At 43.7% G+C, this 13,745-nt stretch overlaps 1 long non-coding RNA gene across 1 annotated transcript in view; it reads right to left on the minus strand.

Moving 5' to 3' along the window:
* The window catches only part of LOC146820874 (uncharacterized), a 284,394-nt gene extending 272,005 nt beyond the window's left edge, over window positions 1–12,389 (minus strand). Inside the window, exon 1 of the long non-coding RNA XR_014962636.1 lies at window positions 12,120–12,389. This is a non-coding gene — a long non-coding RNA (uncharacterized LOC146820874). The remainder of the gene's footprint in view (window positions 1–12,119) is intronic.
* Between the last annotated feature and the right edge of the window lie 1,356 nt (window positions 12,390–13,745).

Consider the following 13,745-nt stretch of genomic DNA (forward strand, 5'->3'; position numbering starts at 1 on the left):
ATCACGAATTGCATGTGAAGGTAAACACACCTGTAAATAAACACATTATATACAGTCATGATGAGAATGTCCGCAGTTCATGTGGTGGTCATTCTAATTCCCTATGAGATAATAGTATGATACACGGGAAATAAATCCTATATGCATGCAATTGAGAAACAAACCTAGATATTCATTTATTGCCTTCTTTCGTTAATTGTAAGAAAATCAAAATCCATTGGGAGGCGTGCTGGAATGAATTCCCATAATGTATTCATTTAGTATTTCAGCTTCCTAGGAAATAGTGCATCTCACTATCGCTGTTAAAACCTAGGTCATGAGTACGTAAACGCATAATCCAAAAAGCTTCAAGCCTCCTCAAATTAAGCTCCCTATTGCCCCCTCTGGGGTTTTGTTTGCAGATATCTATTCCGTAGAACTTAAACTTCTTACTTGCATCTTGTGTGGGACATTCCCAAATATGCAATGCCATGGGGTATCTCGAATCCTTATGTTTCAGAGCCCTAATGTGTTCCCCAATTCTTTCTTTCAGGCTCCTAATGGTACTGCCCACATATTTACCCCCACATGTACATTCCAGTACATAAACAACAAATTTACTATTGCAGTTTATGTTCACTCTTATGTCATATGTCTTGTTGGGGCCTTCGAAACCTTTCTTCTTGTCTTCTGCCCACCTACATGTACCACAACACCCGCATTTGAAAAAGCCAACCTTTTAATGTCACCTTAGACCTCTCTCCAGCATCCGCACTGCAGTCTTGGTTGGTCCCACTGGGTTGGAAGATGAAGGTGATCGCAGGTGCATCAGGCAACTATCCCACTTCCTAGGAGCAGTAGCTGGCCAAACAGCAGATTCTAGAGGAAGCAGCTGGTGTGCAGATGTCTTTCAGTCTTCAGCATTCTTCAGGGTGCATCGTGTCACCTAGAGGTAGGGACACATGGGTCACAGCACGGTCTCCACCTTTTGTGCTGTCTGGTGAGTCGGCAATTCAGCTGATCCTCCATCAGGAGGGTTGAGCCAGCAATGCAGCCTGCTTCCAGGAACAGGTCTAGCAATGGCAGTTGAGTCACTTCAACGCGCTTCAGTTCAGTGATGCAACTCAGTCCAATCGGTTGTTCTTCTGGTCAGTGCCTTATTTAGCCACACAGTCACTCAGGCACTATGGGGAAGTCCTTTGAGACAGCAGCTCCAATGATAATGGCCTTCTCCACTCAGGCACATATTGGGCAAATGCCACTGAACTAGTCACTGCAAAAGTTCATCCAGGCACACTTGGGCTGTGCAGACCACTTAGGCACATCTAGGGCAAGTGGCACAGGCTACAGCAGCAAATCAGTTCTGGCACTATGGCTGAGTACTGCTTTTGCTATGGCATCTCTTCCATGGCACAGATTGTTTAGTCTGTTTATCTGTTCCGAACTCTCCTCCCAAGACAATCTGCCACCTGTATCCTAGTGATTTAAAGATGCTCCTCTACCATAAATGCAAAAACAACAGTTGATGGACAGAATGCAGAACAATGTCATACATTCACCCCAGTACAGCGATCGGGCCTAAATCCATCGTTTTTTTGCTCACCATGCCTTTCCAGTTTGAACCCAGCCATATGCAAATCAGTCTTGACCCTGTGCCTCATGGGAACAGTCCAGCCCGAACTGCCAAGCCAGGTCCTCCCTGGACTGGAAACAAGCATCCTAGGACCGGTTTTGGGGTTTCACCCCTCTTCGGCCAGGATAGCTTGATTCCAGTGGCATGGAGAGCACGGGACCCACGTCTGGGCATACCCTTCCCACTCGGGGTGACAAATGCAAAAACAACAGTTGATGGACAGAATGCAGAACAATGTCATACATTGCAAAAAAACGATGGATTAGGCCCAGATCTCTGTACTGGGGTGAATGTATGACACTGTTCTGCATTCTGTCCATCAATTGTTGTTTTTGCCTCTACCATAAAGACTTGCATCCCTCTCTAGAACATAATCTGGACATATTCCCAAAATTGCTCGGCCATTCCAGGAATCCAATATTTCCACCAACCAATGCAAGTTCTCCTTTGCCTCTAAAGAAAAACAATCTCCACACCACAAACCCCTTCTTAAACTGTCTGCCTTCAGCCTCTGTAAGGTTCTGTGACAAAGGGGTTATGGAAATACTGCTTGAATAGATGATGAAAACAAACCTATAAACCTTGCTGATGTCCTCAATGTAACAAAATGTCTCCTCAAAACTTGTATTACCACTGTCTTTTATTTTTTGGTAAACTCAAAGTTGCAAGCACAATATTCACCTGAAACCCCTAGTATTCAAAATCCTGACAAGGAACTAATACTAACTTCCCCATGTCAACAAGGAACCCAAGGGATTCTAACAGATTCCTCACCAACTGATGTTGTGTCTTCAATTCCTATTGATCCTGAGACATAATCAAAAAGTTGTCCTAATACATTATCATGCACATTTCCCTCTCTCTGAGAAATGCAGCCATTGGCCTGAAATCCTTTGTAAATCACCAGGGAGCTGAGGCTAGACAAAAGGGAAGACAATTAAATTAGTAAATGTCTCCTAACCAACTGAAATGGAGATATCTGCAACTGACTTCTGATATCGGAATCATCAGGGGCCTCATGTAGGAAGCCAAATACCGGTCGGTAACGGCCGAAATTCTGTAAATATCCCGTTACCGACCGGTATTTAGGCATTTGCGATGTAGGGGGCTGATTTTCTGGATTCGGTATTTACCGAATCGGAAATTAAGAAATACGTAAAATACCGATTCGGTAAATACCGAATCCAGAAATGCAATGTAGGGAGCACTCTAAAGAGTGTAAATTAGTATTAAGAATTCGTTATTTACCACCAAATACAGGTTGGTGATAAATCACGAATACCTTGCAAAAAGCAATATTTTGCAGATTCAAGAGTGCCATGTGGGAGACATACATGCCCTTAGGGCATGTATGTGTGCCACATGTGCACACATGCAAAATTCAGGGGTGCAACAGGGTGTCAATGTGACACCCTCCCACCCTTGTATATGCTCCCCCCATTACCGAATTGGTATTTACCGAATCGGTAATGAGGCATACCTTCCCATTGATTCCTATGGGCCTCCAGGCCCATAGGAATCAATTTGAAGGTATGCCTCATTACAGAATCGGTAAATACCGATTCATAATTACCGAATTTTTCCGATTCAGTAAACTTTACCGAATCATTACCTACATCACATTTACCGTAAAATTCGGTATTTATGAATCGGTAAATGTGAGGCTACCTACATATGGCCCAAAGTCTTTTGGCTCGAGCTTGACCAACCAATCGTTCATTTCCAAAATATCCCATAGAAGTTGGATACCCTCCATCTTGTAATGCCTGTACAGAAGAAACCAATTCAAATTTCTTAAATTTATTACAGGACGCCTCTGTTCTTCTTCTTTACTAAACAAATTGTGTCACAAATGTCAACTCTTGCTCTGGCAACCTTTCTATAGCATATTTCTTTAACATCGCTTGAACTTCCAAATTCCCAATTTTCGTTGTTCCTCCATAAACACCATTTCCAAAGGTTCTACAGTTTGGAAAGAGTTTTATCTGAACCCTATTGCATAACCCTTAATTGCATTCAAGAACCATTGATCCCCTGTCAAGAATCTCCAATTTGCCACAAAACGTGTCAAATGACCCCCTACCTTTTCTTGGAAAGAAGCAAAGGACATCCTGGTACTTGCCTTCGATTGCTTGCAAGTGCTGTGCTCTCCTTCTGACTTGGCATCCTCTACCAATTCTTCCCGCTTGGGGGAAAATACTGTGGCTGACTGGAATCCTCTAAAAGACCCACGTCCTTGAGCCTGCTAATAGCCTTACAGCTCTTGAAGACTATTCATCCTGGAACCCTCTCAAAACCATGCCCCCACCACATCTTCAACTGACCCAGTGCTACCATTGCCCCAGAACTCTGCTACAACAACAACTGCTCCATTGAGTCTGCCAACTTCCCTCAAGACTAAAACATGAAGAGATCAAACCCTGTTAAAATCCCTCTCCCGCCCCCGACGGACCTCAAGAATTACAAACCAAACTCTCTGCTTCCCTGAGCAGCCAAAGTCATTGAGAAGGCCATCAATGCCCAACTCACCAAATTAATTGAAACAAACCACATCTTAGACACCTCCCAGTCAGGCTTCAGAAGCAAACAACCAAGACTGCTGCAACAGAGGACATCCGCAATCTACTCGACTGATGCGAAACTGCAGCCATCATCCTCTTGGACCTCTCTGCAGCTTTCAACACTGTCTCCCACCACACCCTCTGCACAAGAATTCACGACGCTGCCAAAGAAACATCTCCTTGCTCAAGCCCTCTCAAAAACCCTTCTCCCAAGCTATCCCCTCAGAGAAGTCTAGCCTTAGCCAAATAAGTTGCCACATATTTACCAACACCTTTAACCAAACCCTCTTCAAAGCTCTTTCTAGCTAAATTTCCTAATTATGGTCTAATACGCATAAAAAGTGCCTTCCTTCTTTTAGCCACTAAAGCAGAACTTGCGTTCACAAGGAAACACACTGCTCTGCACCATCTTCTAAAATTAGACTTCCAGAGTGATAGACCCAGAAGCCTCCTCTTCTTCACTCATAATTCACTTTCTTATTTACTTCTTGCTAATCTATATAAAAAGGTTTTTTTATGCTATCACCACAAATAATCTATCACTGCCTCTAAGGAGAGTGAAGCGCACTGTTAAAAACTTTCCATTACACATTTGAATTACACAATCGTGCATGCCACTGTACCAACATGGCTGCTGCACGCGTCTTCCTCATTGAAGTCTATTGTCTATACTAAAAAGGCAGACTATGATGCAATTACATCATCGCACATGCTTCACACAATGACATCTTTGCACTGGCTCCATGCATAGGGATAAAGTGAGATACAGACCGCGCTGCACCAGCATGAACTGAACACCACAATGCTTCACAATGCAGACCTTCCACCTCACATCACCAACCACCATTGAGACCTCCCCTCAAAAGAGAGAGGCAGTACAGGTACCCAAAATTTTACAAAACGCTATATAGTTGCTACATAGGCAACTTTCTACCAAATAAAGGTACTACTTACCCCAAAGTCTGAAAACACCAAATACATAATATTTAATATAAAGTCAAAAAAGCTTTATTTGCATAATTAATTAAAACTATTACAAAATACACATAGTGAATACAATTACAATGAATAAAACCTCTTTTTTTTTTTTCATTTAAAAGGTGAATAATACTGAAAATAAATACTCTTTACTTTCAGAAGATGTACTTATGTTGTCCAGAGATTAAGAAAGGAGTTTTATAGCTTCTTCGAGGAATTTGACTCCACGGCAAGCTAAAATTATCGAGGAGCCACTGAGCCAACAAGTGACTGCCTGTCTGCAGGATCGGATGTTAAGCACATTTAAAATTGGTTTAAAAAAAAGTCGTCTCTATTTTATCAGGGCCGGGCATATACAGAAAAGATGAACCAATGTTTCTGTATGGTACCCGCAGAGGCGACATTGTTTCGTCTGATGCGGCGGTTTCCAAGATGGTAGTAGATCTTTTGAGACGTGCATCCCCATCCGATAAGCTATAAATACGTTTTTAAGATGTGCATTGAAATGGGATGCTAGGTAGGGCAATGGTTTTGAGGGTAAGAAAGAGTTCATGATAGTCCAACTATGCCGACGTTTTGCCAATGTCTCTTTATCCTCCATAAATGATTTCCTTTTAGCCGCCGCATTGGCTAGTTTACTAAACATAGCCTTGTCAGGCCCTGATTTCCAGACTGAGTCCAACTCCAGCATTTCCACACATTGTTTCAGATATTGACCCCAAATATTCGGCTTTTCAGATTCCCCGCGTTGTTTTATTTCCTCCCAGCTTAGCCAATCCAGTGTATCTGTGTGTGCAGATCGAAGTTTGTGACAAAGTTTCACAAAACTGCTCATACTCCGATATTTCTGGTTTTGCAGGCCAAGTTCGAGCCTGACTTGTGCGGCCGATGCAGATTTTGGCAGATTGAAGACCGCTTTGTAAATTTTGGTCTGTAAGATGTTTAGTAGATCAGCCTCTTTCCCACACCATGTTACCAAGCCGTAGGATAGGGTCGGGATTATCTGGGCTGCCATTACTTTTAATTGGTGGCTATAGTTGGGGCAGTCCATTTTACCTTTTATGGAGCGATGGGCAAAAATAAGGGATTGGGCCTTTGTTTTGTGGTCATTGTGGCTGCCTCCTTTTGTTATTATTAGGCCCAGATATTTGTAATTCTCTTGTTCTTTTACTGGTAACCCTTGTGCCGTCCATTTATATTTTAATTTCTTCGGATCAACCAACCGGACAACTTTTGTTTTTTCTTTATTTAGTTCCAAACTTTCCTTATCCAAATATGATGTTAGTTTGTTAATGGCTCTTTGTAAACCGACTGGGGTTTTACTCAACAACACTATATCGTCAGCATATTGTAGGAAGTAGATTGGGTTGTTAGCCAAATGGGGGGGATGACTATCTGCTGGCTCAATTGCCATAGTGAGGTCAGCAAGAAAGAGATTGAAGAGGGTGGGGGCTAAAACACAGCCTTGTTTTAGGCCTTCGTACATTGGGATATTTCCTGTTGTGCAACCTCCATTTCCCAATTTCACCTTTGTCCAAGTATTTTGGTATAAGGCTTGAATGGCTATTAAAAGCTGGTGAGGCAGCCCCCAACTCTCCAACTTACTCCATAAGCGCTCTCTATTTACTCGGTCGAAGGCAGACTTGATATCAATAAAACAAGCGTACTGTCGCGTGCCTTTTCCTGCGGCTTGATCTATTAGAATTGATAAACAAGTTAAGTTGGTTGTTGTTCCCATTCCTTGCCTAAATCCAGTTTGGAATTTTGGCATGGTCTTTTTTTCTAAGATCCAAGCTTGTAGTTCTACTACGATGCAAGAGGCATATCATTTAGCCCCTACATCTATTAGAGATATCAGTCTATAGTTCGAGGGGTTTCGATGATCACCACTCTTAAAGATGGGATGGATGATACTCCCTTTCCAGGAGGTGGGTAACTCTGCATGTTTGAATATTTGGTTAAACATTGGAGCTAGTGTCTCCGACCACAGGTCTGGGTCGTGCTTAAAAATTGCATTAGGCAGCCCGTTAGGTCCTGCTGCCCCCTCTGTCCTTAGTCTTGAAATTATCAACCTTAGATTGTTTTTGCTGGTCAAAGCGTCTGATACTGTTAACCCGTTCTCCATGTATTCCTGCTTGAATTCCCCTTTTTTGGTTTTATAATCTCTTTTTAATTTCTCTACCCCGGGGTTATTGTTGTGACCGGCCTCCGTTTTGCTATATAGCGATTGTACATGTCTAGACCATGGAGAAGTGTGGCTCAATGATTAGAGCGGCAGACCCTGATGCAGAGGTCTAGCCCGGGACCAGGGATCAATTCCCCGCCTCGGCGGGTCTTGGGCTCAAAAATTCCACGGACCTGATAATTCTCGCCTCGGTGCCATTCCAATCATGGAGTCCCACTCTGCAACTCTGGGCAATAGGTTGCTTAATCTCCACAAAGGCCCCCACAACGCTAAGGATGCCTGGCCTCCACCTTGGGGGTGCCCAGGAGTGAACGCCTCACAGGGAAAGCCAGGATATTTGTGCAAGCACCTTGAGACCCTTGCGGGTGAGTAGTGCGCTATACAAGTATCAATTTACATTTACATTTACATTTTATGTCTGCTCCAACCCCGGCTTCCTGCTGAAGTTTAGACCCTTGATTGAGATCATTTATGATGCCCCAAAAATCCCGATTGTTCGGATTTTTTCCTGAGATTAGCAATTTATGCCAGATGGATTCTTTGTATGCATACTTTGCGGCATTCAGTGCCTTTCTGTATATACTCCTTGCTTCCCGCAATTTAGAAGTATTTGTCATTAGTCCTGCTTTTTTTTGGTATGCCAGGGCCCGGACCTCCTTTGCCACTTTTCTTTTTTTTGTTCTGAGATCCGTACTGAACCACGGCTCCTTTTTGTTGTAGATTTTTCTGTGGTTCCCTGAACTTGCTGGGAACTTGTGTTGCAAAACCTGAATCATTTGTTACCAGTTGGATACTCTGTCCTCCTCCTTTTGGGGTCCAATGTCAGCCATCTGTGCTTTGACTGTGGCCGTGATTTTACCCAGACCCTCCCCACGCCATTTTATTTTATTCAGGTTAAAGTTTGATGCGTGTTGCAGTAAAGAGGTCATTGTTGGGGCCATACTTGGTGCTGAATTCAAACTTGTAATTTGGGGGAGATGGTCGCTTTCTGGTCGATGTTCTATTCCAAACGCTTTAATATTAGGAATTAACTCATCACTTGTTATGGTGTAATCAATTATTGATTGTGCCCTGCCACATAGATATGTGGCGGCAGCCGGCGTGTCCTCCTTGAAATTCCCGTTTAAAATTGACAAACCGTGATCTTTAAGGCTTGATGCTAACTGTTTTCCTCCATTGTCTTCTTTAATCTTCACCCTCGCCTTGTTTTGGTCAATGAGAATGGTGTTGAAGTCACCTGAAATGACCAATGGATATAGTGAGTAAGTCCTCTGCAAGAACTTGATAAGTGATATCAAGGTCACGTGTTTTTCTTTCTGTGTCAATCGGGGTGGATATAGACATTAAGAATTATCAATTTCCAGGGATCCATCCCCGGTGATTGGTTTCCAGTTATTCTGATTACTTGGACCAACTTCAATCCCACGTCTATCTCCTCGGATGCCCAGTTGAACTTAAGGGTTACGTATGTTGAAAGACCGCCACGAGGGTGGCCATACGTGGTGACTCTTTCCGCGTATATTTGAAAGTCTTGGAAGCCTGGTATTGGCGTTGATGCCAATTTCCAGGACTCCTGAATCAAAATTATATCCTGTCGTTGAAAAAAGGCTTGTGTTTCATGGTCATGGGCCATTTCTCGAAAGCCATGGACATTCCATGAGCAGATTAAGACTGTGGGCTTCTTTATTGCTTTCTGGCAGGGCCACGGAAGTCGTGGAATCTCCGTGGACTTCGAAACGGGGTTAGGTAGCTTTGTTACTCAAGACCGCGGGGATCCAGGACCAATCCAATCTGTCTTTGTGATGACGATCCATTACTTGTACCTGATGGGTTATGCTAGAAGACTCTGGTGTAAAGGCCCTTGCGCCTCGTAGACAAGTGGACATTTGTCCTTTGCTCTCTTTCTCCTTTACTTGGTCCCTTCTACAAAATTGTAATGGATATGGGTATCACGGGCGCTTGTGGCGCGTTATAGAAATTCCCCATATTTCGAACTGAGGTCTTGCCAGATATATCCTATCTGCCAGGTCCTTTGAGGCCCAAGTTGTCACAGTTTCTTCTATATCTGTTTTATTTACATTTTGCTGGAATTCCACCGAATAGAGATCCTGGGAGGTAATACCTTTTAGATCCGATACTTCTTTGAACAAAGTTAACAGGTTGCCTCGATTCAGTACATCCTGGCTACCCCTTGTCGCATAATCAGGAATAAATGTTAGTTTTTGCTCGTATAGATCGGAGTAACTCCTTCCCTCCTTGATTTTTGTATCGGTTTTGCCAGGGATGAGGTTACAACCTTGTGGCCTGGTTCTAACGGACTTGATCCGTTGTTGTTCTTGCTCGCTCTGGTCAGAATTTAATTCTTGATTCTGTATAGGGGCTATGTTTTTTGTCTTCAGCCCGGGCGTACTTTGCTCCCTTTGTGGAAAAGAGCATTTACGTTCTTTTTCTGAGATGGTAACCCGCAGGGGGGTCAGAACTGCCTTTTTTGAGACTGCTGCTGCTGTGCCACTTTGTTTATCCCTTTCGGGGAATGTAAAAATTTGTTGATCATTAAAGTTTTCTATTGCTGGATTTGGAGCCTCTTTATGGATGTTTTTTGTAATCAAGCTGTTTGTTGCCGGGGTTCGTATCCTACTATGCTCCTCGTGGACTCTGTGTTCACCCCCTTGGGGTAGCTTTGCCTCATTATGACCCATCGCTTGTACTAAAGAGTGGTGGTTTATTCTTGTGATCTCTCTGCATTCGTCACTCATGGGCAGGTATAGGCCTTGATCTGCTCCTGATCTAGGGCATTCTCCCCTGCGTGTGAGTAGCGGATTTAGTTTGTCACTTGGGTCTGCTGAAAGACCCTCACCACCTGTTGACCCGTTCGAAAGGCTAAAATTATTTTCAAGATGGAGTTTGTTTTTAAATATAGGGAAGATTTTCTCAGGAACCCCATTAGGTTGTTTCTTGTTCTTAAGCCTTGCTTTTCTCGCCCTTTTCCTTTCTCTCTTTGTTAGTTTTTTCTTGGAGCTTGCTTGGATGATCGATTGAGATTCTTCATTGGCCGGGACAATTTCACTTAGACAGCTTTCCTTTGCTGATGGGTCTGGGTCCGTTTTTTGTTTACTTTTTAAGTCCTTACTCTTAAGTATTTGAGGTTTTTACGGGGATGGGGTTATTTCTAGCACCTGTCTATTAGCTCGTGAAAGTTTAACCTCCCCTAAGATGTCCATCAAGATGGCCGGAAGGTTTGTTAATTTTTCTATGATGGTTCCACAACCACAGTTTTGTATTTGATCACTCCTACCTCTGGATTGATCTGGTATCCCCTGCGTTATAAAAAGCGCGGAGATGGCGTCCAATTTTGCGTTTATACCAGAAATGTGCCCCGCCATTAATGTAATAAGGTCTATCTGGACTTCCATCTTGTTGGATTGGTAATTCAGCACCCTTATTGCTTGCTCTAGGGTGCTTAACAAGGATTGGGTCCATGCTGTTGAAGGGCCTTGTTTTTCTATATTACTCAGGTCCTTTAGTTCTAAATCCGACATGTTCCCTGATGAAATTGTAATTGGCAATGGAAGGCTCAGGGGTTGCTGAGTGACCTGTATTGTTATACGGTCATTAGTACCTGTTTTTTGTTGGTCCCTACTTGGGTCAGGGCCTCGAGGGGTTGAAGCCAGCATGCCCGGACCGAGGCCGGGTTTTACTCGTGAAGCTCTCTCTTGAGTGTCAATATATTTGGTGATTCTCCCGGAGAGTTCCTCAAAGCGAGAATCGTTTGATAAGAATAGGGGGTTTAACCATGAGTCCGCTTCAGGCCCTATAGGGATGGATTGATTTTTATGGCCTGAGTTTCCCTCGTGAGCACCCGTATTTCCTTTAATGAGGTCACCAACGTTAACATTGTCGTCGCTTGTCACGGCTATAACCTCACTTATTCTTTGTGTCTGCCTTAGTGCCTTTACAGGGCAATTATCTTCCATGACGCTTACAGCGCTTCTTCCATTGATTTCTTTTGTGGCAGCTGGGGTGTTGGGACAATGCACTTGTGCGGTGATCAAACCATGTTTGCTTTGAGGCGAACACGTAGGAATGGTTGGAGACTCAGGGTTAATATTTAGCAAGTTTAATGGCTCAAGAGGGCTTGGAAGCTTAGAAGCCTCCACTGTTGGAGCATAGATCGGTGCCGAAGGGTCTTTTAAATAGAAGAATTTTAAGAGGCCAGGTTTCCATCTGGGGTCTGGTCTAGGCTCGGGGGTTGGTACCGATACCAACTTTTCTCTTGTTAGTGGTTCATACCTCGGTTCCGATGAACTTTTTTCTTCCATGTTTGGCTTTCTGGATTTTTTGGGGGGCTTTTTGCTTTCCGCAAGTTGGCGTGTTTTCCCCGATCTCATTTCCCCCTTTCAGGGGCCCACACTCCTTTGGGCCCTGGCAAGGAACAGATCTTGGCAAGTAATGTCCAAATAATGTCCAAAATTGACAAGCCTTGGCAGGGTTGGGGCTTTTTTAGACCGCCACTCTACTGGCCACGGCAATGCTCCACGCTACTCTCTAGAACTTTCGCACGATCCTTATTTATTTATTTATTTAGTTGCCAATGAGCTGGCTCAGCTCAGCCAGAGTGCAGGTATGGAAAACAAATGTCAAATGTAGGGTACGGAAGACTGTGCGATGGGCTATGCGCAGGGGGTGGGCGGGGAGCGGGGAGCAGAAGGCCAGGAATTAAACAAATGCCCCTCCACTCTACCCAGCTCTACCCGACTCAGCTTATTCTTTTATTTTCACTCACCGCTGGTCGCTCGTACCTCTCGCCTCGCCTCTTCCCTCTCCTCTCCCCTAATCACGCGATGATGTTCAGGCTAATTCGACTGCCTGCTCCTCTCCTCTTCTCTCCTCTCCGGTTGCGGCGTTGGAAAAGGTGAAGCAGGGTAACTCCTCCTGCACCACTGACCCACATCGTCGATGTCAAACAATTTATCAATTTATCAATTGCTCGTTTTTTTTTTTTACTTTCACCCGCCCTGCTTGTCTTGGTGCAGGGGCGAGAGCGGAGCCAGATCCACAGAGACCGCGGGGAGCTGGGAGCAGGGAGCAGGGAGCAGGAAAATGAGCGATCACCTCGATGGCCGCTCGACCCGCTCAACCCGCTCGACCCGCTCAACCCGGTTTGTCTCCAACGGCTGGTGTATCTTCGCGGCTGCAGCTACGGCCCAACCACGGCACCACGGCACCACGGCTCCACGGCTCCGCGGCTTCACTCAAGGCACACTGCGAACTGCGGGAAACTCCTCCTCCACCTCCTTCCTCCGGAAGTCCAATTTAATATAAATCTCCCAAAAATTGGGATAACCAATACAAATTGCAGACAACAAGTAAAAATTAAATATTGGAATCAATGAAGAATGCAAGATACTTAATTGACATGGAACAGCAATGAAAAGGGGAAGATAGATGGCTGCTGGGCTGGAGTTTATAAGGACTTGCATGTTCATTGTAATTCTAGAGTTTTAAATATGGTTAGAAGTTGCTTTAAATGGCTGCACATAGAGTAGCAATAAAAGATGTATGTATTTTACTAGCTGCCATGTGGTGACATATCTACATGTAAGTTGTGTGTCTTGGCATTTTAAGTGGCACAGAAAAGGATTTGTTGTGCTCGGGTTACAGCGGAAGACATGAGTGAATCAGTTGCATAAAAATTTGGGCCTATTCACAAAGGCATTTTGATGTGTGTAAAGTAGTAACCCTGTAGTACTCTTTTACGTACTCTTACGTGTCTTCGTTCTTCTGCTCCGAAACATGTAAAACGGGAACATTCGTAGAATATTCGTATAGAATAAGTAGGAAGGACTGCATTTTTACAAATAGGGAGCTGGAAATTTCAGGGTCGATTTACAAAGGCATGTTAAAGAGCACTCCTGTAGTACTACTTGCTGTACTCATAAATGCTTTTTTGCATAAGCCCCTGTAGTTTGCAGGTTGTTTACCAAAGGAAAGAGTTGGTATTAAGAAACACAAACTATTTAAAAGTTAATATGTTTTAGGATACTAAACCAATGCTAGATTTCCTACAATACCTGCAGTGCTCCTTTTGAAATATTGACAAAGTCCCATAGCCTGATGCCACACACTGCACACTATTTCATAAAGGTCTGTTTCTCCCATCTACTTCATCCTGGTTTACTGGCGCACAATAAGGGTGTCCACAAATGAAATTTTCAGTAAAACTGTGGTCTTTTCTTTAGGTTTCTGAATTATGTAAATCTATGCTAGGAATTCTGTGCCAAAAATGGACGACAAGGTAAAATGAGGCAAGAAACTTGCTTTCTGCAATAATTGTCTCGTACACTGAAGTCTGGTGAAGTTGAGAACTATTGGCTGGACTGGCCTGACTATACTTTTATGATTTGTATCA

The sequence above is a fragment of the Triturus cristatus genome, chromosome 6 (genome assembly GCF_964204655.1).
Source record: "Triturus cristatus chromosome 6, aTriCri1.1, whole genome shotgun sequence".
Lineage (NCBI taxonomy): Eukaryota > Metazoa > Chordata > Amphibia > Caudata > Salamandridae > Triturus > Triturus cristatus.